Below are 27,684 nucleotides of genomic sequence, written 5' to 3'. Positions count from 1 at the left end.
GAGCGGGGGCAGCCACTGCCCGTTGAGGGTATCGGAACCCGGCTGCTATGGGTGGTCAGGGATGTCCCGGACAGCGTTCTTCAGCAGCCTCAGGCAGCGTGGCGAAGCGTGGCCAGGATGGCAGCTATCGGTCCCCTGACTCCAGCGGCGCAGTGGTGGGGCACACCCGTAGGCTGCAGCGGAGATGACAGACCGGTGCAGCAGCGGGGCGCCGCTGCCTTGGTGCCCGCCGATAAGGAGGGACCTGTGGGACCAGTGGGAGGAGTGTCTCCTGGGTGGTGAGCTGCGGTCACGCGTCGGTCAGGCGGGGGCGGTACAGCAGCCTCTGGAGGGAGCTCAGACCCTGACCATCGCCTGGAGCACCAGCATACGGCGACAGAGCCTCAAAGCGGTTGGAGAGTAGGAGGGGAGGCGAGGTGGTTCCAGCCAAGGTCCTCGATCGGCCACGGCTAACCACCTCAGCCCATGAGCGCTGGAGGCGGGGGGTGGAGCAGAAGGATGGCTGCGGACCGGTGTGATCCCAGGGCACCGTGTCCTGGAGGGCCGCTGAATACGAGGAGATCCGGAGACATTGCTCGTGGGCGATGGTCATACACTGGTCCAGCTGGGCTTCCGCCTCCTCAGTTCCTCGGAGGCAGGCGGACATCATTCAACAGGTCAGCGATCTTTTTTTCCGCTTTCCTTAGTTGGAGATGATGGTCTTCAGGGGACATGGCGGTAGCCATGTAGCATAGCTTAGGTTAGCTAAGAAGCTCGCGATAAACAGAGGGACAAAACCGGATTTTTCCGGGTCACTTCTGTTTAGTTTGTCGTCTGTGTTCGTCTGCGTTTGTGCCACCAGAGCAGTTAGTTTGTCCGCAGAAGTTGTGGGAGTTTAAAAGCTTAAAAGTTTAAACAGGAGCGAGCGATTAGCCTAGCCACCAGGCTAAAAACAAACCTGCTAAGCTAGTCCATAGAGTCCGGTAGGCCGGATAAACTAAAGACCCAAACGTGCGATGGTTAAAATCTTCGACCTCGTTAAAAGATGAAGGTAAAACAACCACAATCTAAAAGTAAGAAGTATAAGAAGTCGCTTTAAAAGTAGATAAAAACGTTAGTTCATGACAGAGTAGCTGGCTGTACGCTCAAAACACGCAAAACGCTGACGCATGCGCACCATACTATGATGTTTTATAATTTTTTTTCAGCCATACTATGCTTTGACGTTTTTATCACTTTTTGAACAATATATTATACTATGATGTTTTTAACAATTTTGGGACGTCATACTAAACTGTGATGTTTTAGTCATTTTTTTGAACATCATGCTTTACTGTGACATTTTTATCATAATAAACCTTGATTATGTAAGACCACAGTTAAGATTATCATTCAGTGGTAAATACAGGCCCAAGTCAAGTAGCCATAAAACTCTTTGATTAATCAGCATTTGCCGTGAGTTAGAGGGTAACTTGAACTTTACATTCTAAATAAGGTTGGTTTTTTTCAAAGAGATCATTTGTCACGTGATCAGTTAATTGCTTACTGAGAATATCCTTTGACTGAGCTAGAGAAAGGGTGTTATCTCCTGTACATTAAATTCTCCACCAGTTTTCCGGCAGCGTCTCTGTAATAGAATGTGAGCACATTTAATTAAAAACATTCTCAAATTCAGTAGCCGTGGTGGAGTTAATCATATGGGTCTGTGTGTAATTAGATGGTATCTTGGCCAAAGAAAAAGTTGGAATCGTGAATGAATAGTGAGATGATCAGAGACGAATGTGTTCTTTATTTTTGTTGGCAGTTTGTCTGACCAGATTCAAAGTGTAGGACTTATTCAGATGTGACAAGTGTAGCTGACTCATACTTCACCCTACATATTCTCATGGGATAACTTCACCTTCTGATTGTGCGAGAGGGTTCTGTCCTAACATATTGCAAATATGCAAATAGAAGTAAGGGAGCAAAAGACAACTGGAGGCGTGGCCTTAATCACTGCATTTAAAATTTGTTGACATGCACTGTTAATAGTGGGTGGAAGCTAAAGATTATGGCTGGAGAAAACTTAAAAAAAAAACACACAATCTGCACATTAAACTTAATTCAAAATAGTTTTAGTTTTGGGTGATTTCTCAGCTCTTATTCCAAAGTTGTCAAATACTGCTTCCTCTGCAGTGCTTTCTGCCTAAGATCCCAATGTCAAAAGCCAACTTTTGCTTTCATATAATACGCCACTGGACAGCGTCAGCTGAGAACATGGCTGGACAGATCCGTTCATTGTGTTATTAAACGCTGCCGGGTGGCATGTGTCCTGGCAGCATGATACGTGGACATTTGGTATCAGTTGAGAACGTGTCTGGATATACCCTGTCAAAAGTGCATGGAAAATGAATCTACTTCAACAGAAATAGCCTGTTAAGACCACACTAACGGCATGAGCTAGACTTTGTCTCTCTGTATCAGTCTGGACTCGCTGCCACCCTAAACACTTTTCAGTAATTACAATCTATTCAGGTCAATCAGGGACTGCGTTGTAGTTGATGACGCAGCAACAAGTGCCAACTAACGTTAGCATTAGATTCATCATAAATTCAAGTTTTGTTACCCAAATGACTTCCTTTTGCAAAGTTTTTGATTTATTGTTCAATCCAGGTCAACGCTTTACATTCAAACAAAATTGACAACTGAAGGCACTCCAGTCAGTAGCATTTTCAGCGAAGTGCTTTTATTACTCCTGTTGACCTGTAACCTGTGACTCACTGTGAGAGCTCTGTTGACTTTATTTACTGCAAATGATGGCATCACCTTGGCTTTAATATGTGTAATGGGGGGCAGCCGAATTCTTTTCCTGCGGTCTGAATCAACTTAATGTGATTTAAAGTACTTCTGGCAGATTGGCTGAATAATTTACCATCCCTAATGATCCTAGTAGAATTAAACATTAAGTTGTATTATGCATGTAAATTACAGCAGTTCAAAAGGAGGCTTTTTCATTGGAAGTGGCTTTGGTTGTCACGTTAGGAAATATGGCACATTATCTCTCCACTAGAAACATATTTTTGCGTGGAATAAATTGCTTCATGCATGATTCATTATGACGGGAATTACCAGTTGGCTGCGTGGCCGAAGACATTACTTTGTAAAGAACAGGTGAGTTTTTTGTGATGTATAGTTCTTTTGTCCTCAAGTCTCCTGCTGCAGGCAACAAAAGCAGGCCAGTAATCACCATGTAGACACAGGTATAATACTGTGGGTCTGTTATCATCACTTAAAACGTACTGGAAGGCAGCTGAAACGTGATTACTGTGTGAATATCAGTGTGACATGGGCACATATGAGTTGTTAATTTTTAGAATTGGCATATTTGAAGAGACTTTGACAATATTGGCTTAGCACTCTTGTGGTTTAGTTAATTTAATATCCTGGCTTCATTGTCACCCTCTGACACAGTGGAACATGAGGCATTTTCAGATTTTCATTTGTTCCTAACACATTACAGTGTGATTCCATGTTATTGGTCTTGGAATCAGAGCATATTGAAATAGCTAATGGACAAATTCTCAGACCTATAAATTACTTTCTATTGCAACTACGCTCTAATCCCCTGAAACAATGTACAGGACAGGAAATATCATAGCTGCCATATATACATGATTTAATGATCCCCCACCCAAGCTTTATCAAGTCATGGCCTCAACTTGAGAGTCTTATTCCCACACTTTGGTGTTGCAGGAATAATTGCTTTTCTTTTAACAGTCTTGACTCTTAGAATCATGTTTTCGCTTGGGTTTTTGTATTATGATTTATTTACAGTATTCTCTGTTAGTATAGTACTGATCTGAGCAAAATGAATTTCCCTTTTTAGCAGTAAAGAACATCTTAACATAATATAAGAACATAATATAAATGGACTATTTTATCATTTTTGGCTGGACCACAGCACCTTGTTCAGCTACACAACTGGGGTTGTGAGTGAGTGAGTGAGTTGCCACCATTGGTCAGTGTCACTGAGGATGTGATGTCGCTGTTCGCTATTGGCCGTTGGTCTTTCAAATTAAATAGGCATGGAAATGGTGGACATGTTTTTATTATTTTTTGAATGACATATTATATGATGCTTTTATCTTTTTTTTTTTTGAGCAACATCCAATACTATGATGTTTTATAATTTTTTTTCAGCCATACTATGCTTTGACGTTTTTATCACTTTTTGAACAATATATTATACTATGATGTTTTTAACAATTTTGGGACGTCATACTAAACTGAACAGGAACACAGATGAGTGAACACCATGACGGCTGGAGCAGGAAGCAAGGAGCTGCGGCGACTCTGAGACAAGAAGGGAAAACACAAGGGAGTAAGCCGCACAGGCAAAAAAATGGAACACTTGGAGACAACAAAATACCTAGAGGCCGTGAGGAACATCTACCACTTGGCAGGTGTAACACTCTGGTGATGAGTACATCTGAAGCCACAGCTTAAGTACACCACCAGCTCATTAAAAGATTGCCTGCACCTGGCCCAGCCTATGGTAGAACAAACCACGCCCACACTCACACACACAGGCTGGGGCACAGAGGGTATGCAGACAGGGAGAAACACATAAAGCAGGAGGGGGAGGGGGGCTGCACAGCAGCCGATCATGACTAGATTAATCGCTAAATTAACAAAATGTTTTTAGTGAGTCTTAAGTCTGAAGTAGCCCACTTGTTGTCTACGGGATTCTTAGCACCGCACACTTAAACCGTCATATACTGTATACCCCGGTGAAATTTCAGGAAGGTATAAAGGTAGGAAATATTACATACTGCCTTGAACAGCCACTGACTGAGTGATGATATTTGACGAGTTGGGATGACAGTGAGTTAGTTTCTATGTTTATAACCACAGAAAGTTGTGTTTTTAAGCTAAGAAAAGCACTGGACAGTAGTGTGAAGATGCTTTGGACCAAGATTTACTGTAATAACTTTCACTCATACATGACATTTTACATAAGAGACTTTTACACTCTTTCCTGTGCTGGAGCAATGGAGACTAGCAATGCGAGGCGAACGACACTTATAAAGTTTTTATTATTCATCAGAGAATAAAAACTTGGCTTCACTTTGATTTCGGTAAAGACAGTCAACTTGTTCAATTATTTGTCTGTATCGAACACATTGCAGGAAATGTGGATATGCCTGTCAGTCCATATTGCCTGAAAAGAGTAAACGCCAATACATTAGTAATGAAATGCATGGCAGTAAGAGCATGACAGGGACATGACTGCTGCTGATGTAAAGGCTGCTTTGCAACTCAATGTGATGAGTCATTTCCGCCTCCTGGGTTAGCTTTATGATTCATTTCTGAGTTATAATTAAAGCCAATGTAATCAATCTTTACAATGGATCACATTTTATGTAAAAGCATATCCTCCACAAATAGAAATCTCAGCAGTCATCAAAAACCATGGGCTGTGGAGCAAAGCCCCTAGCCACAGGGCCTCTCTTTTGGCTGGCCTCCTCTGTACCCTGTTGGGTCTCATTCTACAGCTCGATATTCAGCCATGTTACAGCAGTGCCAAATATCTGATTCCAACATTATACCATGAAACTAGTTTCTTTTAAATACAGTGGTATTTTAGTGTCAGATTTCCCTATTGTGAATGAGAAACGGATTGTTTTGGTTCCTGACTTTGGAGACTCCCCTTTGATCGTCCCTGGAAGCAGGCCTACAAAGAATGAGAAAAAGTGCCGCTTGTAGTCAAAAGCAGATGTCTGCCTTCTGTGGATTTTGCAGCTTGAGGCAGAGAGATAAATTCATGATTTAATGTCATTCATACTGTACTCACGTACTTCCCAAACTTGAGCAATGGGAATCGGAAGTTGAAAATTGGAGAAGGTGCCCTTTAAGTGCCTGAACAAAATATTAAAATATGGCAAGTGACTGGAAAGCCACATGAAGGAGCAGAATAACAGCTTTGAAATGAAGTCTAGTATAGTATCTGCAGGTCCTATACAAAACAGCCCACCGTGCACAATGTGCAGACCGTGCAATTATGATGTATTACTGTAGGTTAAGCTAGCTGCCAGTGTATATAAATTAGCTTCACCGTTACCAGTTGCAATATTCCTGATGCTTACATGACACATTACAAGTTATAATTCAATAACATAATAGTTGCCAAATGGGTAGGTCTGCATAATAACTATTTTTGATTCTTTAAGTATATTCTGATGCTCATACTTTTGCACTGTAGGAATCATTTATTAGCCACTACCAAAACACTGGTAATAGACAGTAACAGTTTTACAGTTGGCAGCTTGTATAAATTTGATGTTCTTCTGATTTATTTTCCAGGACTGCTGGTGTCTCTTCCAACACCAATTCTGTGTTTTCTGCAGTAAGGCTGACACTGGGGGGTGGGCAATGAGGTGCATAATGCCACATCTGGGGAAGAATGAAATTCAAAATTATCTAAAAGGCACTACTACAATGCAACCCTATCCTCTTAATCTAACCATTACAAAAATGCAGTGATAATAAACTCTTAACAAAGCATATGATGGTGTCACCACTGAAATGAGTTAACTAGAATCCACCAGCTCATCAACAAAATGGCATAATGCAATAATTCCAGAGATGATGTTAGACAATTCGTCACTATGACTCTGGGAAAATACAGTTCAGTGCTGATAAAGTTGTATTAAGTGTACATTAAATAACCAACTGAATAAACAGAGCTGATTTCATTTCCATGGTTGGATTTAACAGGATAATTAGCACTGTGTAGAATTAACACATCAAATGATGAAGATTTGCTCAATCATCTGTAAAATGATTTCACAACATGCAGATGGTGTTTATGACGGACAATGTATTCAACATGTCATTATTTTAATCAGTTTCAAGTATGAAATATGTGACACGATATCTAAAGTTTTGTCATGGCTAACCCAAGATCTCAGAAGCTAAGACCAGGAAAAGGGTAGTAAAGAATATTTATTAACTAAACAACTAAAGTGTGGCGGTGGAGCAGGCAGGACAGACACGGAAGGCAAAGGTGGAGATGATCTTAAACCAGAGAGAACCCTACTTGAATAGGAGGAGTGGAGTGCAGTGGATGAACCAGAGAGAGCAGAGGATCCACACCGGGGAGTCTGGAGACAGGAAAACATGGGTCCAAGTCCAAAAGCCAAAAACACTAGAGAAAAAAAAAACAAGAAGCAAAAAATGAGCACACAGAGAAATACAGAAAATATTCCAGAGTCCAGCCAGCATCAGGCATCACAATACGATAACACCTTCAAGTAAACATGAACCGCCTCCAGATAAACTACTACAGGAGGTAAGAAACAAAATATATATTGACCAAATATACAGTATATACATGCATTCATGCATACATACATGCATACATAAGAGGACTGCAGTGATGAGCGAGGATGTGTTACAGGTGTGTTCCTCTGCAGGAGCGGAAGAAAGTCAGCCATACCTCCACACACACACACACACACACACACACACACACACACACACACACTGAGGGAAAAATAGGTCAAAGGGAGGGGGGACAGGAGAGAAACAACAAAAACCAAAACTACAAAATGTTTATCTTTATTTCTTTCTTACATGGAAAAAAACATGATGATAGTGGTCACAACAATGGAGAGCTTTTTAAAAGTCATTTTCTTGTCTTGTTTTGTTTTGATGCTAAAGTTGCATAATATGCAAGTAATATGGCTTATATTAGCCATATTATGCACTATAGGGTCCACTATGGTGGACCCTATAGTGCATCATATAATACCAGCCTAGTCTCATTCCAAAGTCATCAAATACTGCAGTTTTTGCAGCGCTTTTGGCATAAGAGCCCAATGGCCAGTTTCTGCTGAAAACACAGCTGGACAGGAGTGTCTGTGGCATGGCAGACTGCTGGATGGCACCTGCCATGGCAGTGTGCTACACGAATGGTTGCTGTCAGTTGAGAACATGAACAAGCGGAAATGCTGCATAATATAATAAGCACAAAGGTCCCTCTAGAGTGAGTGGGAGAGGCTGTGGGTGGATCAAATAAACCCTGGACTGTCATGCATGAGTCCAGTGTTCACTTCCAGTTTGAATGTGATGGTGTTTTTTTCTTTGTTTTTTAACACCTTACAATGTTCCTCCATCCCCTAATCCAATCATCCGTGTCAGCATGTGCATTTGTTGACATCCTGGCATTGGTTGCCATGTGCTGTTGTTGCCTATACATAACCATATGCAGCATCATCCCACCATGTGCCTTTGTTAATATCATGTTAATAGGCTTGGCTTTAAATCAATGGATTACATTATAATAATATAACATTATAACTATATATAACTAGCATTTTTGCTACAAAACACATGCTTTGACAAAAAGTGACAAATAAGTCTTTAGAATTTCACATCTCTCTTTCTCCTAAACTCGGACCAAAATCCTATCAAATGGGAAAACTAGGCAGTGCTAGTCAAATATAAATCAAAATTATGTTACTGTACTGCCTGTTTTTCACCTATTTTTTTGTTTTAGAAACTTATTTTAATTCCCTGTTTTACTCTAATGGTGAGAGTTTGTGAACAGGAAGTGAACGCCATACTTTCCTACACAGTGAAAAAAAGGCTGGAAAAACTGAGATCAAACAGTGAAACTAAGCAGCGCTGATCAAATATAAACCAAGATTCTGTTACTGGGTTGAATATTTCTCAGCTAAAATATTTTCAGAAACACGATTTAGCTTACTTATCGTTAGATCCACTAATGCTATCATTAGATCCCACCAGCCGCCATTCTGTCGAACAGGCCAGGTGGCATCACATCACCCCCCAGCAGAAACATTCATTGTTCCAGTGCATTCTGGTAAGTTTTACTACCTTTCAACCAAAAGCTAATGACACAGTCTATTTTCTCTTTTTATTTCTCTGGTCATGTAGCACAAATATCAAAGTATTTGCATCTTTCTACGGCATAGAGGGGTTAGTTTAATGTCAGGACTCTCTTTATATGGCAAAATACTTCTTAAAGTAACTATTGTAAAGGAATACTGCTCATTATGTTTTAATTTGATGCTGTTTAACCCAATATTTCAAAGAGACAAAACAACATACAGTACATGCAGAATAACAGTCTCCAGTGAGAGCTTTTATTTTGAAAGGTTGGAGTGCAGGGTCAGCTATCTTCATCCATGCTTTGCTCTGATTGATCATATATTCAAATATACTATGGTTTGGGGCCATAGCAAGGCTAAAATAACACGCAGGGTTAAAACGATGATGCTGATGGTGACATCTTCTGATCTGGGACCAGCCCATAGTCACAGATTAGATTAGAGTGTGTTTTATGCGGCTTACATCACTGAATCCAGACGCCCTCTCTCTCTCTCTCCCTCTGCTCTCTCACAACAGTTTGGGATGAGACTGTGGTAATACCCTCAGCCAGCCCATTCTATGTTGCCAATCTAAAAACATGACCTATAAAGTATCCAGCTGATTAGCTTTCTGGAAGACGTAAATCTGCTGCGACACCTCTGATATGTTAAGTACCAGCTAATCTGGAGCGGAAGCCATGGGAGCATGCAGCGCTGAGAGCATTAGATGGAATGCTTACTGTAACATCGCATCAGACTACAACGAAACCAGCCTGGCTCGGAAAATGTGTTTTCTCAAGGCAAGGGATTTATCTGATAAAAAGATCCATTTGAAAAACTTTTATTCAAAGATCTATTTCTCAGATGAATCCTCATGCAGAGTATCGATGTGGATTGGTAACTTGTGTGAAAAAGCGAGCAGAATCTTAATACAGACATGCAAGTGGAATGCAGGATTTGGTTTCACAGCAATGTGAATTCATTTATATATGTTTCATTTCCATTAAACAGGCATTAACACACTTAGACAAAGCACTTCAAGAAGCTCACAACACAACAGACACTATTTCCAGGGGACACACAAAAAAATGAGAAGCTGGGATATGCTTGTTGTTGCCATGGTTTTTGGTTTATGAAGATTTTTTTTGGCTTATTTTAACATTGTTATGGCATGATTCAGCTCTTAACCAAGGGTTAGCCTTTGCTTTATGTATTCTTACACAGCCAAATTGTTGTGTGTTTATTTTTCTAAATACGGCACTTGTGATGTCAAAATGGCAAAGATTCACCTTAATTTTTCTTGTGTTGTGTCTGTTTGCCATTATCACCAGAATATCATGACCTGATTTTATGGCAGCTTTTTTTCTAAAATTGCAGTGCACATTAAGATGTTAATATTCATTTTTATATCTCCATGCCAGTGGTAGCCAAGCTCGAGGCATTCTTTTTTCAGGTTGTCCATCCATCCCATTCTTGTGAATGCAAAATCTCAAAAATGCCATGAGGGAATTTCTTTAAATTTGGCACAAACATCCACTTGGACTCAAGAATGAACTGATTAGAATCTAGTGGGCAAAGGTCAATGGTCAAGGTCACGGTGACCTAATTAAACATGATTTTGGCCTTACCTCAAGAATTCACATGCAAATTTCATTCAAATGTATCAGGATACATTGATGTTATGCTGACATTTTATATCCAAGAGTCAAAGGTGACATCACAATGACTTTTCTTGTCATCACTCAACTTAACCTAACCTAATCTAACTTAACTAAACAGAAGGGGAGACATTTGGTCAGATGCCAAATTGGTGACACTAATCTTGGGTGTCCACCATCAAACTGTGCTGATTGTAGAGATCTTCTGTGCTGTTGGGAGGGGGTGAAGCATCCATGTTTTCACAGATATGGATGTAAACTGTAAGTGCAATTTGACTGATGCACGGAAGCATACAGCCGTGTGGCAGTAATTATAGTTTTTGCAGTGAAATTGCAGGGCAGGTAAAATTTGCAAAAACAGCTGTGATGCTGTCTCTGATTCTGAGCTTGTTATTATGAGCATTAAGTTTTTCCCTCAGAATGAGAATCTATTTGTGATAAGGGGATGCAAGTGGGGTAGATGATAAGCTGTTGCTGCCTTTTGAAGCAGTGCAGAAGGGCTGTTTCCTTAAGATGCTCTCCCCCTACTCTTTCTCTCAGATTAGCATGAGCTGGCATGGCTGCATCCAACACCAAGCCTTAAACACGCCCAACAATCTCAAACTGACATTGAACCAGCTTGACTCTGTCATCAATCCAATTAATAGCAGCTAGGTATCATTAGCAATGTGATGCTAACAGTTAGGCCTGTCAATGTGTGTGTGTGTGTGTGTGTGTGCGTGTGTGTGTGTGTGTGTGTGTGTGTGTGTGTGTTTTGCAGTAGTAGCATTCCCAGGATAAACTGAGAGTGAGAGGTGGGCTTATCGAATCAATATTTTGCATGCAACTCAAGATTCAAGATTCAAGAGGTTTATTGTCATTCCGTAACATGAGCTTCATGAGAGGGAACAAAACTAAGTACTGATATCTCGGTAAAAGAAATAATAAAATAGGACATTAACATCTAAAATCAGCAGAAACAACAAATAATAGTCTAATATTAATAAAACAATGGTTTTTGATTAGCAAGAATAAAAACAGTACACATTTAAAAGTGCAAATGCATTACTACATATTAGTATAAATTTGCAAATGTGAATACAATGAAATGAGATTTTACCTGATTTAAATAGAGAAAAATGCAGCAAAGTTGCGCTGATAGGGCAAAATTGGGATTTGGTACAGAATGGACACTGGCTGAATTTGTGTCAATTCTTGCAATTGCAACATTACGAAATCCTGGGGGGACTGATTTGCAAGGTGTGTTCAGCTCTCAGGGCCACTGTAGTTAAACAGTAAACCTTAAAAAAGTTTGTTGTGTTTTACTTTCTTTGTGTGATTATATGATTTTACAGCCTCAACAATAATTATTCTGCTCCTTTTTATGCATTTATTTTAGTGAATTATTTTTTGGCCTGATCATGCCTAGGGAAGAGGTAATATACACACGTACGAACGCTCAAAAACACACACATACACACAAAAACTGACTTTGGGGATAATCATTCATGTATAAAAGGGTTCAGTTGGTCAGGTATGAGTTGGGTTTTTTTGGAAGGCAGAAATGAAACTCTTGCCAATAGTTGCTGGTTTGAGCCTTTCTCTTTGGCCACTGAGGAGATATCATGGTTGCAGATCAGGACAGAACTCTCAAAGGGCTCTGTTTCCCCATGACTGACTAATTGATTTTCGGAAAGGGCTCATATGTGGGGTTGATGTATGGGAGGGTGTTTACTCCCACTGTGGTTTATTTGTGAATGGAGAGGCAACTGGCTGGAAACATCCAGTCAAACACCTGGCAGATGTACGCACCAGTCCATTATTACACAGATCTGCAGCGCTTTTAACAAGCTGTTTGGGAACTGTTGACAATTGAAGCAACACAAAACCAGGCATGTCCATGATGAATAAATGTAATCTTCAGAATCACATCTCAGGTGTTTGATATTAATGTCAAACGCCAGCTTCTCATCACACTTCAGAGATTATCGTAATGATTTATATCAGAAATAACAAGCTTTGGATAAAAGATGATATTTTCATGCCGCTGCAGGTAGAACCAATTACACAGCCAACACAAACAATGAGGTCTCAGATTGCAGCCTGTGGGGAGCCCTGGGTATTGAAAATAGAATTTCAGGATTGGGTGTGCGAGCATGCGTGGCCCATTATAATCGAGCAGAAGTACACATGATGAAAATTAAATTCCCTGTGACAGGAGGCAGCTGTGCTGGAATGCTGCTGTCCACTTGACCTTTGCCCTCTGTGAATATGACAGGCAGGCGGTGTGAGTGAGGCATCTGTTGGGATATTTTACCCTTGGTTGGATTCCAAAAACAGTCCAGGCCGTGCCTGGTGTACAGGTGGACTCAGATACAGGCACGTTCTGCTTGTTTTTTTTCTCCCTCCCTGCACTGGTGGAAATAAAAACAGTTCCCGTCTGACGTCTCCCCAGCCATTTGGGGTGGATCTCACGGTTTCACCTCTGGAGTTGTGAAAGACACAGTTGCAGCCTGTAAAGCCTCATTAGGATTCAGACAGATGGAATTTTCTTACCTCTCTCCCTTGTTTTTTTCTCCTCACTTTGTCATTTATTGGTTTGTTCGAGGGTGCAGGGCACAAGGTGTTGGCTCGAGAACACAAGACAGAGAAAAGGCCATATGCTTTTAGAAGAAAGACTTTTAATATAATTTCCATATTTGCAAAGGTTATTTGAAAGTAACTACAACAGCTTATAGCCCTCTATGGCTATGTGTGAAAGAAAGAGAAAAAGTCATTTATCCATTTTAGTTTGATTGCTTGAGATAAATAAGTTACTACTCAGTTGTTTCCCCTTCATTTAAACCAGGTCCTTATAGGCTTGGATTTAAAGTCAAACTGAAATTTGATTCTCCTCAGCTTTTGTCTAAAGAAAAGAACAATCTGTAACTAGACTGTGGGTAGACATACCAGGGTCCAAGCACTAAGCAAGGCATTATATCGCGGGTTTAATTTGAGTTTGTTTGTATGTTGAGGCAAGGTGATGCCCTTAATGTAGTGCACAATGCCAGGATGTGTCTATCCAGTCCCTCCAGGATTTTTGCGATGTTGCGAGTTAACAAGTTCAAACAGTTCTGTGCAACCTTGCAGTTTTGTCCAATCACCGCCACTGTAGAGCAGATTTGTTGACGTCCCAGTGTTGGTTACCATGTGCTTTTGGTGCCTAAACAACAACCACATATAGTGTAATCCCATCATGTGTATTTGTTGATATTATATTATTGTTGATGTATAGAGCAGAAACAGAAGGATACCTAGATACCTAATATATAGACACAAAAGTCCACTGACAATGCGGCAACATCTGACAACTTTGTATGAGAACGTGTTGTTTTTTCAGGCAATTCATTACCCCCATTTGGTTAAGCCAAATTATGTTTTTTTTTTTCCTAACATAACCACGTTTGTGTTTCACCAGATAATAAGCATATGTACAAAGTGTGATCACAGACATACTTTTATTTAAAAAAAACAAAAACACTGTTTGCATCTAATGAAATGAAACTCTACATTTGCTGTGTTAAAATTGCTTTTTTAAAATGCATTTAACAGGCGTAAATTGACACAGAGTCCCCTAACATCACAAGCACGTTATATATGGACATGAACACCACTGAATTACGATGAGATTGTGTTATCAATTTATGTGTTGACAATGCATATTTTTGGAATCTCTTCAGGCTCATCAATTATCATCCCATCTTTTGGTACCCTTTCAAGCATTTAGGCTACACTCGATTCCTGCTTGGCCTTTTACAGATATCAACTGTAGACTCATCAGAGAGCTTTCAGAGTACAAATGTCAACTTTGTGTAAACTTTTTTTTAACTGCAGAATCCAAGTTTATGTTACAAAGTTTGAAACATTTCAGAGGGATGTAGTAGTGGGATGGCTTTTAATGGGTTCTAAATGTTTACTTTTTAGTCAAAAAGAAACAGTGATACACCATCAAATATATCACTGCAAATTCATGTTTTATTAAAACAGCATTACTGACGCATTTCAGCCAGAAGCCTCCAGAGCACCAGCAGCAGCCTGTAGCTTACTGTATATACCATGACCTAATTCAACACTGACGTACACGCACCACAAACAGAAGGAGAAACAGTTCTTCTCTTGCTGATTTTGTCAGTATCTGGTGATATGTGATGACAGTTCAGTAATCGAGGGTACTCTTTGATACCGCTTTTAACATGCTGAAACAAAAGAGAGTTTTGTTCTTTGAAAAGGCAGAGAGAGAAAACCTCAAGCCAGATTTGTTACTGACTTTAATCATCAAGTGTCTATAGATAGAAGACTTCACTAAGCAGCAGATCTACACAGTGTTATAGAGCATTTTAACAAACCAATTTAGTGATTGTGTGAACGACTTAAATTTTCTTACTTTAATCTTTACAGGTCTGACCTCTTGCAAAATGCAGATTATGCCTTTAATTAGAGAACATGATATGAATGCATTTAATATATTTAGATCCATTCCAATCAATGAAAAACAGATCAGTGATGAATGTCGCTAATATATTTGAGATGTCATCCAAACTTTTTTTTTTCTTCCTCCATGATGATGTCTTTACCACAGAGTTGATGGAGAGCTCATGATGCTGCTGGTGTGGATAATCACACATTAGTAATCATAGCAGGGTGGTGGAGCAGGATGCTGCTCTGCAAGCCCTGAGCAGGTGTGGCAGTCATGGCTGGCTGGAGGCTCAGTGTGTAGCACCGCACACAGAGACGGGGCCACGGGCTTGTTGGAAAGTGATTCTGGGGCCCTTCACACTGGACTAAACCTGCATTTTACAGTGTGTCTGCACTCTCTCTGATCTTTTTGGGATTTCCACCATATTTGAAAGTTGTCTGCCTCAACATAACATTTATGGGTCAGGATGGACAGAGTTACTAAACCAGATTTTTTTCCCTCTTGTAGGCAGCATACTTCCTTTCCCAATATCTGTCAATGTAATTCTTCAGGGTAAAGCAAAACAATGAGCTGTCAGTTAGTGACAGAATAGCCAGGAGGATACAGGATGGTGACAGAACCCAGAACAGGAAAGCTAAGATTTAAGCTAATATGTTCTCATCCCAAGTCGTCACGTTGCCGCTTTACAGTAGACTTCTGTGTCTACATGCTACACTCTAGGTATCCTTCTATGTCTGCTCTTTATGTTGCGGCCTTGAAATATTCAGCACATATATGTAATGGAAGCAGGCTAAATAAGGCATCCACAGTAGGACACATTTTCATTTCACTCTCTGCTTGTAGTTATTATTTTTATGTATTATTTTGCCTTCATTCATTTTTTATTTACGCAGAGACAGAGAGACAGACACAGAGTATGATGCTAGTGAAGCAACAGTACGTCATCAGTCTGCGCAATGTGTGTGCACATCTCAGAAAAATGTAAGAGGTATGTGTGTTTGCCATGTGAGACCCGGCTGCTCCGACGAACTCATTATAAAAAAAATAAGCATTACCGGGAAGAATAAAGTTGCCAAACAGAAGACCGAGTCCTGTCGTTCTGAGGGTGCAACATTTACATTCAAGGATGCTGCTACCGTGATGTCACCAATAGCACATACTGTGCCTGGTTATGTTTAAGCAACAAAAGCACATGGCAACCAAGGCCAGGATGTCAACAAAAGCACACGGCAACCAAGGCCAGGATGTCAACAAAAGCATATGCTTAGGGTAAGGAAAAAGAGGCACATGATAAAGTGTAGAAGAACATCCCATTGAAATGGGAAGCAAACACCATAATCCTGCATGAAAGTCTAGGGTTTGTTGGATCCATCCATTGCCCTTGTCTTGTAGGGACTTTTGTGCACTTTACCGTTCATCATTATCGGCTGCATTTTCAGCTGACGCCATCCAGCAGTATATCATGTGGAAGCAAATGGTGGCTTTTGCAGCCTGGATATTATGCAGAAATTACTGCAAAAGTGGCACTGTTTGGCAACTTTGGAATGAGAATGTGCTGTGTGAGCACAGATTTGATTATCAGTTCCTCTAAGGCCTTTAATCTCCTAAAATTACACCCTTTTAATACAGCCCGGACTAAAATTATGTGAAATGGACACATTTTAACGCCAAGTTACACGATGGTGGGCACAAAATGTGTGCTACACCGAAACAATGGCTACACCAAAACAATGCCAATGCAAAGTCAATGAGGATCTCTTGGTGGACTTGCACAGGGCAGGAGGGAGTTGGGTTTATGAGTCAACAACCAGGAGACCGCTGTCTGTGTCCTATATAACACCAAATGTCAACGTGACCTTACCATTCATACATAATACAATTTACATAAGTTTATGTCGCGTATTGTACATAGTTATTTTAACCATAACCATTGTCTTTTTCTAAATTTAACCATTTGTTTAAGTTAAATTAAGTTTATGTTCACTTTCAATCTATCATATTACAATTTGTTTTAATTCAATATCACACTTTATCATCAAAAAATGTGCTCCATTTAACAGTGTTTCACTTGTTCTACTTTAGTGCACTTGACACTTGAACAGTGACGTCACTGAGCTGCTGTCTGAGGGTGACATCTGCTGAAGCGTCTGTGCTTGTTTCTCTCCTGCATTATAAAGAATAAGTTAGAGCAACTTGAAAAGCGTTTGAACTGGTTCACCTTCAGTTGGAATTGTAGTCCCAGTCCAGTGGTAAAACACCCGCCTTGCCTCCATTTGCTGTACTGTTAGGAGCCATCAGAGCAGAGCCACAGTCATTTACCTCGCTGCCTGCTGTGGCTCAGAAGAGGGACAGCCAGCCTCAAATACACTGCACCAAAACAGAGGGCAGCAGACAAAGCACAAATTCCACCTTCTACAAAACATAGTAGGGGGCTGTATATAAAATTTAGGAAGTTGTTTAAATAGAATGGGGATGTATAAAACTGGGATATCTTTCTATATTTAAATGGTGCTTGGTTGTATATAGAAATTGGATAGGGATTTATATGGTCATAATTTGTCTGTTGTGATTTGTCTTTTACCATGTATTTGAAATAAAGATTAATTTATTCATTCATTTATTCACCATTGCATATTCCAGTCTTTTTTTGGTAAACAACAGGAAGTGAAATGCTAACGCTGAATGCTAATTCAGTCTATGTCATCTTGAGTAAAGTCATATCTTCACCTTAATAAACTGCAAACTGCAGTGCTGACAACAACGAAGGAGGAGCAACCGCTGAGCACCCCCTCTGCTGTCAGAGCCTCTGGACTCTGGGGGTCTGGGATTAATGGTGTGTGATTCATTAGGAAGAGGGTGTCAGTCACTCCAACCTTGAAGAACTCTTAATAAGCACTGCACACTGTGAATACATAGACATACAGTAGAAAACTACGACCATGTTATATGCATCCCACAAGATGATCAATTTGACCTCCAAATAATGTGGTTTAGATCATCTGGATTGTTAACAACCAGTCTAACACATCACTGATTTCTTTCTTGACTTGTCTCGCCATACAACTTCGTGAACTTATCACTCATAAGTAACAAATTCATCACATTGTGTCACAAGTTTCACTCACGATTACATGCATCACATTAAAGGAAAGTTACTGTTTAGTTTGTGGAATTCTCATAAATGTAGCTGTTGGGGCTCTAGGTGTAGTGCTTTGTACTCACCAAGGTCTCATATATCTGGTCAAACTGTAGGTGCCTCCTACAGATTTCCAAATAAACATGACTTTTCACATTAATCTTTTCTTTTTAAATTGTCACTGAGTCTGCCTGACAGTAAACACATAAAATGACTGTCTGAATTTGCTGTAATGGCAAAAGGATTTATTATTTTTTTAAGACTTTCACGTTTTGACACATTTTGAAGCACCGAAGTGCAAACGACTTTGCTTAAAGTGGTGGCATTCACACACACCTGAAGGCTTCCAAATAAAAATCTGATTTCAGCTGTTGGGGCTTGGCTAGTGAGGAAAAAAAAGGTATTTTCAAAGCATGAAGGTCTCCAGTTGTATTTCTGCCAGTCACATCAGAGAAATGAGAGAGTGGGAGACAGAGAGAGAGAGAGAGAGAGAAAGAGAGAGTGAGAGAGAGAAAGAGAGTGAGAGAGAGAAAGAGAGAGAGAGAGAGAGAAAGAGAGAGTGAGAGAGAGAAAGAGAGTGAGAGAGAGAGAGAGAGAAAGAGAGAGAGAGAGAGAGGGACTAAAGTGGAGTGGAGACACCTCTGCTGCTAATGGAATTTTATATCAGCAGAAAACAAACAGGGGAAAGAAGAAATGAATAGAAATAATGCACCACTGGTTGCATTCTTTATGTATACTTGTGTGTATGTGTGTGTTTCTCTTGTGTGTATGTGTGTACAGTTCTATGTGTTTAAAAACCTCTGGTAGCTCTCAATGCATAGACAGATTGTTTTTTTTTAAATCACTACTTTTTTTCACATTTTTTTCTTATTTTTTTTGTCTCTTTTTTTCTCCACCTCTACAACAACAAGTCTGTTAGCACCCGTTAACGTTCAGTTTCAGCCGCTGATATGCATTTTCTCAGCTGGCAGGTTGGCGGCAGAAATACGGTGCCCACATCCTCATGTCTCTCCACTCTTAAAGAGGACTGTCACCTTCTCATTTATATTTGAATACGCACAGAGTCACACGCACTTTTTTTCAGACACACACTGCAGAGAGGTTTAACTTTGATTTACACCACTGCACTCTGCAAATTGTATGCTAAGAAAAGCCTGAGCCTTTAAGCCCAGTTGATTATATTCTCCCAGATTTGGCTGTCAATCTCCAAGTGTTTACCAACAGGGATGATTAGTTACCACCATCCGTCGTTTCACACACACATATGCATATATGAGACACACACACACACATACACACACACACACAGACATCCTCTGAAATGACTGATGCGTAATATGTGGTATAAATGTCCAACTGAACTCAACTTCATGCTTGTTCCAATGAAATCTTTTTTCTTTTTTTCTTACTTTCTTTGTCACTTCAACTTTCCTTTTTTTAACTATCACCTTTTCTTTTAGACATACACACACACACACACACACACACACACACATCCTCTGAAATGACTGATGCGTAATATGTGGTATAAATGTCCAACTGAACTAAACTTCATGCTTGTTCCAATGAAATATTTTTTTCCTACTTTCTTTGTCACTTCAACTTTCCTTTTTTTAATTATCACCTTTTCTTTTAGTTGTTAGATTTCTCTTCCTCCTCTAGTGGCTGATCTTTGCTATGTCAGATCTTTCCTTCACAATGCTTCGAAGTATGTTGAGTGATCTTAATGTGTTCCCAGTTCCTTAACTTTGTCTGTTTATTTGATGCTAAACACTTCTTCTGAATTCCCAAAAATGGCACCGCCTTGAAAGTGCTTTTGGCTTAAGTCTGGCTTAAGGTACCTTTAGCATGAGCATAAAACGGCTCTGGACAGCGTTGCATGAGAACATGGTTGGACAGAATAGTCACAGCAAGAAGGGCACCTTCCACATCCATATGAAAAGTGGGCAAATGGGAGGCACCAACAAACCCTGGACTTTCTTTTATTGTCCATCTTACAATGTGGCTCCTCGCCGTAATCCTAACCATCCATACCAGCATGTGCATTTGTTAACATTCAGGTGTTGGTTGCCATGAGGTTGTGTAGTCTAAACATATCCACACGACGCGTCATCCCACCATGTGCATTTGTTGACATCACGGTAGCAGCATCCTGGAACGTGACCAGCAGATGCAGTCGGATATCTGAAATATAACAGACACAGAAGTCCACTGCAAAGCAGCAACACATGACAAGGTGGAATGACAATGTTTTTCCCCAAAGTTTCTGATCAAATACCTTTCAACTTTGTTTTGTCTGATCTTGGAACAGAATTATTCTAAATGTTTCAGGAACTTTTATCATGTTGAAATGCAACAGAATATTGTGCAATTTAAATTTGATGTATTTGTGTTAAAGTTACATTTTCCTTATTTTGTAGATCACCTGACATCTTAAAAAGATGGCTAGTAGATTTCTTTATCATGTTCTTAACACAACCCATGCTTGATGACCTAGAAATGAGAATGAGTTGCTGAATTCTATAAACCAACAACCTGGCTCTTTAGCCATGACAAATATTAGAGAAACACCAATGTAGCAAAAGCTTAAAGATTTCCTGTCAGCTCATTTAAGAGTTTTTATGTCTTGGAACACAATCTGAGTGATTTTTTCAAAGTAGTCTCTACAAAGCAGGAGCTCGTTGTTTTCCATATGTTGCAGCATATGCCCTGTCTTCTACGCAACATAGTAATTTGATTGCTTTCCCAGCTGGATATTGCTCTGCTTCTCAGTCTACTTGATTCCATTTAATTGAACATTTTCATAATGTAACTAATTACACTAACAGATGAACAGTACATTGTTTGAAGTTTAGTTTAACTTGTTTTTTTTTAACTTCATAATTGTAATTATATTTACATCTACATGGGATTCAGGAGAATTATTAGGCACATTCTTATATGTATGTATGTATTTCCTTAGCTAGTTTTAATTTAGGTTTTTATCTTCGCAGATGTTCATGGTATCATCGGTGTGTCCAACACGTTCTCATCCCAACTTGTAACATAGTGCCACTCTGTCAGTGACCTTCTACGTCTACTTATGACGTTTTAGGTATCCTGCATCAGCAGACCCCAGACTATTGTAATAAAGTTAGCTTTATGTGGAACCCATTCATCTCCCCACCTGCCCAACCTATAAGCACACTTATGCTGCTTATACTATGTGGTTACTGGCCATGTTATTACCTGATGCTGTCCTTCAGCATTTCATGTGCGTGCAATCGCTTCCACCTGGCCGCAAGTGACGCCACTTGTGTGGGTTACATGTGGACACATCTGGTGCCGCAGCTGTCTGCCAGGGCATGATAACAGTGCAACTGGTTCTGTCCCAGCATGAGTTCGGCGTGATAACGGGCTGGTGTGTCAAGTGCTCGTCTATTGCGGTTTTATCACAGTTGTGTGAATTAATTGTTGAACTAACTTTGAAGAAGAAAAAGATATTTCCCAAAATTATTTTGCTTTTTTACAGTCCGCAAAAAGCGAGGCTCTCTGCTGGCTTGAAACGAGTAGAAAATAAGTTATAACTTAAATCAATGCAGTGAGAACCTAATCACACACAACATGATGTCACAGCATATATTTAAATCAGTAATAAGGTACCTTCACCTTTAAAGGAGTAGCACCACCAGCGTTTGTCCTGACTTCCACAGGCCTGAGCACTACAAAGCGCTCTACATTATTTAGGAGTTGAGATTGCTCCTGAAAACATATACATAAGTAATGCATGAAAACCATTTTCAGCCAGCTGTTTTCTGCCACAGAACATATTCCCACTGTCTTCTTTACACAGAGCTTTTGAGGAGCTGCAACTAAATCAGCAGCAGAAAAGTTTGAAACATTTAAATGCTAAACGATTTGCTATCATGTTCAGCATATCAAATGAATAAGCTGCTAATGCATCAGGGCTGTTCAGCTATCTCTCCGTTAAGCTTAAAGCTACACTGGCTAGACTGCTACATATGTGCTCAAAGATTGTGGGTGAAGCACTTGAGTCATGTTTCCAAACTACTAAAAGAAAGTTGTCCATAGCTGGTAATAATACATGGTACCCCTCTCACAAATTATTTGTGGAATATCAGCTTTTGCCATCACAGGCTCCATTGAACAGATGGAGAGGAATTTTTTAGTTTGTCAATTTTGTTGTTTGGTTAAATGTTGTTTGTATCTGAGTGTATTTAAGTAAAAAAGAAGGTGTCCTGGGATGCAAGACAAATTTCAGAACTGTTTCTGGCAATAAAGTAAAATCTCTGATCCGATCTAATCTAATCAGATCGGGTTTTTTTCTACACCTAATAATGTGCCTCTTTTGCCCAAACGTAACCACTTGGACTGTTGTTGCATGTGCTTTTGTTGACGTCTCAGCATTGGTTGCAGCATCCCAGAACGTCAACAGCAGACACAGAAGGCAAAGCAGTTTAGGATGAGAAAGTGCTGTATTTACTTGTGCTTCATCTGTTTGTCCGATGACTTTGCCATATCCAAAACATGCAATTGTATTTAAATTTGACCCACAAACCAGCAGTAGAATGTAAGAGTCAAATCATTAAATATTGTGATGTAAAGTTGGTTAAAGCTGTTTTGAAACAGCTAAAATAGGGTCTGAGTTCAGAGTTTACATGGATACAGGATAACATTAACAGGCTGCCTTTCATCTTGATACATTACTTCCCTCTCAGTTCTTTTGTGTGTGTCTAGGCATGGTGTGTGTGTCCAAACAACCTGATTCTATCCCCGAAGGCCTATTAGTGATCTCATTAGGCACACACTCACAAAGTATCTGCTCCTTCACTTCAATAGTAGAATGGGAGCAATAGGTAGAAAATTGACCATTTGCATTTTCCCAGCCGATGGTTAAATCTGGTTACGGCTCCTTTGCATGCTTGACCAGACTGAGTCCGAGACACTGCCTTGCATCTGTTTCTGTGATGAGTCCGGGTCCCAATCTCTGTTGACTTCTTCTACCCTTTTCACAGGGCTTCAGAATCAAAGGCCATATGCTTGAATACACCCATCAGATGCTTTCAGATCCCTGCGTGTTGGTGAAAAGTGCATGTCCTGGTGATGGGAATGAGCTCCGACAGCACAGGGTCACATGGTCCGATGTGTGAATTAGAGGCTTGTGCATTTCACAAGATTAAATAGCTCATTCTCATACGGGCTGTCAGCCACTGTTTACATGATCCCCCAACAACGCACACACAGACACACAAAGGTGTCTGATCTAATAGAAAGCCATTCCGCTCAAAAATTGATCATCAGCCAACCAACACAGATTATTAATCTTCAATGGGGATGTTGGGGGGGGGGAAGTGTAGAAACAAAACAGAAAAAAATTATATTGTTCCAACAAACTTCAACACATGGTGGGGCCTGCAGTTGAAAAATTAGATGAAAATGATAAAATGATTATTGTTACGTCTTTCAGGATACAGCATTGTCTTTAATTATTATTTCAAAGTATTACCTTTTACGCACCCATTCATTCATAATTTCAAACAGTTGAGAAAATGACCTCAACTCAAGGTTTACTGACATGCTTCTTCAGAGCTTTTCATCTTATTACATGGTCTTCATCAGCAGATGGAACATGAATTTAAACAAATAACCACAAGAGGCTGTGGTTTACATTGATCTGGGCATTGTAAGACCCATTTTAAAGTCACTGCTAACCACATAACCTAGGGTGGTATCAAGGTGTCACAGTATACCAGGGTATTTTGAAATCCTGAAGGTATGTTTTTACATACTGTAATAAATTCAGGCATTCTTTTTATTAAACTCATTGTATGTAGTGCACAGCATGCACCACCAGAGCTCAGTCTCCGGTCTATACAGGTGGAACACGCAGCTGAGCTGAAAGACACCATGACAGGCAGCCAGACAGACCCTGTTGTGTTTGCATGAAACAGGGCAGGATGTTGTCAGGTAGAAATGCTGCTGGTAACAGCGTAATACAAGGAGTGTGAGGGTGCCAAAAGATTGGGTGGGAGTGGTGGTGGATGGGTCAAACAAGCCTTGACTTTTATGCAGGAGTCCTGCATTTGCTTCTGGCATCTTACCATGTGTCTCTTTGGCCTAAGCTTAACTTTCTGTGACTATGTTGCCTAATCCTAACCATCACCGCCAGCATGTACTATTGTTGCGTCTTGGCAGAATCCCGGAACATAAATAGCAGAAGCAGAAGGATACCTATCTTGTAATAGGTAGATGTTTAAGTTCACTGACAAAGCAGCGGAACATGATGACTTGGGTTTAGAACGTGTTTGCCTCTTTTGCCTGATCCTAACCATCCCTGCTCTTGTTGCTTATTCCTAAAAATGTGCTTGTGTTGTGTAATGAGAATGTGTTGGCCGCACTGTCTGGAAGAAAGGAATGCATCTGGCACTGTATTCAGTTCTCTCAGTATATTCATGGGCAGAGGCCGCTCTACTATGATGTTTAATATAATTGAGATTATATATTTGGGGTGTTTTTATGTCCCTAAAAGAGCACCTGCAACATCTGTAACTGTTCTTGTATGAATGCATTTCTGTATGAAGTGAGTTCATGTCATGTCAAAATACTAGTTTAGCTTTGTTCCAATTAAAGCAATAGATCAGAGAAGTTCTGTCCATCTGTCCTTACTGCAGTTAGTAGCACCAACACACTGCAGTGAATTTAAGATGCTGCATTGTCACTGTAACTGAGCAGGGGTTTTTAAACTGGTTACATAAAGAGCAGAGAGAAACCGTTTAAGGTAGTCAGACAGAAAACACTCCATTACACACTGCGGACCCTGCAGTAAAAAAGGAACTTCAGCATCACGGACAGTGACTCCTCACAAACATGGTCAAAGGTGCTAAGCCATCAAAGAACCATGATTTATTAGATTCACTGCCCACAAAGCCAAAACCGCTCCATAAAGCTGGTGCAATAGTACTGTAATGCTACCATGCAGGTCAGCACAGTCATAGCTCACACCATTTTTTTTTTTTTTAAAAAAGTTAATGACATTTCCATGATATTGTGATTCTGCTGCTGATCTTACATTTCTGTGCCCCTTCAGCTTTTGTCTCTTATCTTCTGGTTCCTATTGCATTTTATAGTAATCACATGAAGGTAGTCTCACATAACCTACTTTACATTTTCAAAAGTCCCAAATTTTACATTTCTGAGGAACTGATATGGTCTAAAACTAACATACATACTGCAGATGTCAGATTAAAAAGGCCATCTATGGGAATGGCTATCTGAGGCATTCTAAGCTATTTTGAATGTTATTACTTCACTGAATGGGAATTATCAGTGGTTATTAGTCCAATAGATATGGGTTAGAAGGGGCCTGCTACATCTACTAGCAGGTTCAGAGCACCGTCATTTGCTCATTAAGTGTTCATTTTCATTTGCAATGGTTAAAAATGTTGTCAGGTATCAGTACCAGTTGAAATTATTTTCATTAGGTGTCACTTTTACTTTAGTTAGGTTACCCATTATCAAATCCCTGGTAGCAAGCCACATTGTGGGACTGTGCTGCACTTGGTTATGTTTGGGCAACAAAACCACATGGCAGCCAAACACAATTGCATTAACAAACACACATGCTGGTACAGATGGTTTGAATTAGGTAATAAAGACACAGGCTAAGGTATAAAAAATAAACAAAGAAAAAAACATCACATTCAGACAGAAACAAGCACCGGACTCCTGCATGAAAGTCTGGGGTTTGTTGGACCTGCCCATCCTACAAAAGCCCTTGTGCTTTTCATATTACTTTTTAAACGTCAGCATTTTAAACTGAATCTCTGCTTCTGCATATCATGTGGATGTGGCAAGTTATGTTTGGCTGCGTTCTCAAGCGACACCGCCAACCATCCACTGGCGTATAATAACAATGCGACCGGTTCTGTCCAGCCATGTTCTCATGTAACACCGTCCAGCAGTGTATCATGTGGATGCAAAAGTGGCTTTTGGCGTCATGATCTCCCTACAGAGACACTGTCAAAGCAGCAGTATTTGATGCCTTTGAATTGAGAATGGGCTGGTCCATCATTAGAAGGATCCTAATACACTTTCCATTGTCATGGTTTTTGTGGTGCCAAGACATAACTGCAACATACCACGTGCCACTCCCATGTAATGCGGTGTTAAGGGACTGTGGTCATTTCGGATATGTCTGTGAGATAAGGCTGATGTAAATGTACAGACTCTGCCTTTAGGTTCTTTGAGTCTTTTCAATATAGGAAGGTTTTCAAAGACACTAATATGCACTGCTGAATTCATTCAAAAGGGGTCAATACAATTAAGTATTCACTTTAAGCATGATGCATGATGTAGAGCAGCTTCACTGAAGTGTCAGCAGATGTAAATACATGTGACTTTGTCATTCAGTGAAAAAAAACATGCATTTTCCAGCTTTGAAGCTACTTAAAAGAGAAATTTAACAGCAGTGTTCAAGGGGTGAAGATGAGTGTTTCATGTTTTTAACTCTACCATCTTTGATGTGGGAGTAGTTTCTGCATGTTGGAGACTGTGACTTAGTCTTTTAAACCTTACTTTAATGAGTTCATGGCCTAATGGAGAGCACAGGCACATGCTGCATACATTTGCTTCTTCTTACTCAGTGCGCACCGTGTCCTCTCTCTTGTCGCTTTAACCGGCAACATTATAGACTTGGAGTTGTCAGCTTGGAAATCAAAACATTACTACAACATGAACTGATCAATAATTATTACTATTTCCTTCCTAGCATGAAATGGAAGCTTAAAATGTAGAATTTGTTCAGGGGTTTGTAATCACTGTGTGCAAAGGAAATGAAAAAAAAATAAGATGAGGACTAGGAATTGTATTGCTTTAGGTTTAATCAATGCAATCTTCATTTCAATCAAACATTGATCTTAAAGTTGTTGGGTGGCAGTGACTCTATCAGATGTATTATCTCTAACATCTGAGTGTGAAATAGCAGTGAATGGGAGCAAACTTTGTACATGAGAACTTTATACTTGAGACCTGAATTCACAAAAGTGAACTCATCAATTTCAAATGACAAAGGCTTAAATATCTGTTTCCCAGTCAGAAATGACCTGATTTCACAGCTCATTCACAACTACTAGAAACATGAGTGAAAAACATTTGGGATTTGTTTGTCATGTTTGTAAGTGAATTCATAATTGAACATCCAGACAGTGATTAATCCAGCAAACGTTCTTGCCAAGCCATTATTTTTCAAAATGGCTTGTTGACCCACATCAAAATAAATACAGTATTGTTATTGCAAGGCTATACAAAAATATTACAGGGTAGTTAGCAGCAGCAGTCCCTCCAAAACAGCACTCTATTCCTGGCATCTCTTCATCAAAAGGTCGGTATTGTAGAATATACACAGTATACCCGTAGATTGTGCAGTACAGTTTTTGTAAGGACAGTTTGATTTTACCAACTGTGAACCAACTGTGAAGGCTTAATACACATTTTATTTGCATCAAAAATGTTTTTAAGATGTTTGGAGAGCACAAAGAATGTATATGGAACTCTGATTTTTGGTGCTGCACATTGGTTTTCAGGTTCACAGTCATCCAGGTCATG

The sequence above is a fragment of the Plectropomus leopardus genome, chromosome 8, assembly GCF_026936395.1.
Source record: "Plectropomus leopardus strain MGB_pleo_1.0 chromosome 8, ASM2693639v1, whole genome shotgun sequence".
Classification (NCBI taxonomy): Eukaryota; Metazoa; Chordata; class Actinopteri; order Perciformes; family Serranidae; genus Plectropomus; species Plectropomus leopardus.
This window is presented reverse-complemented; position numbering follows the sequence as displayed.